Source organism: Meleagris gallopavo, unplaced genomic scaffold (genome assembly GCF_000146605.3).
Source record: "Meleagris gallopavo isolate NT-WF06-2002-E0010 breed Aviagen turkey brand Nicholas breeding stock unplaced genomic scaffold, Turkey_5.1 ChrUn_random_7180001916054, whole genome shotgun sequence".
NCBI classification, from domain to species: domain Eukaryota; kingdom Metazoa; phylum Chordata; class Aves; order Galliformes; family Phasianidae; genus Meleagris; species Meleagris gallopavo.
In genome coordinates, this window is record NW_011178854.1 from 1 (window position 1) to 359 (window position 359).

The 359-nt window shown below is 61.0% G+C and overlaps 1 long non-coding RNA gene across 1 annotated transcript; it reads right to left on the minus strand.

Annotated features, from left to right (window-relative positions):
- Nucleotides 1–137: 137 nt before the first annotated feature.
- Nucleotides 138–359, minus strand: LOC116217724. Its single transcript, XR_004162405.1, has 2 exons — nt 282–359; nt 138–175 (listed from the first exon to the last, which is right to left on the minus strand). It is a non-coding gene; the product is annotated as an uncharacterized LOC116217724 (long non-coding RNA).

Consider the following 359-nt stretch of genomic DNA (forward strand, 5'->3'; position numbering starts at 1 on the left):
TCCCAACCTCTGCCCCATCCCTGCCCCCATTGCTGCCCCCGGCCCCACTCACCAAATCCCCCAGCTGGTTCATGGCCAGCTGGAAGGAATGCCTTCCCAGCGCGTGCTCTGCATTGTGGGCGTTGATGTATTTCAGGTTTTTCTCCCAAATCAATCTCCGCGATATTTCATCCTCCTGGGATGAGACGGAGCTGGGACGGACAGACGGACAGACACCACCCTCACCCCCAGCACCACCCCCATAGGGACACCACCGTCCTGCAGCCCCCCCAGCCCCACACCTTGCCGTTGTACTGCTTGCTGTACTTTCTCTTCCAAAAGTCCCATTGGGCGTCCAGCTCCGGCTCGGGGCGCAGCTG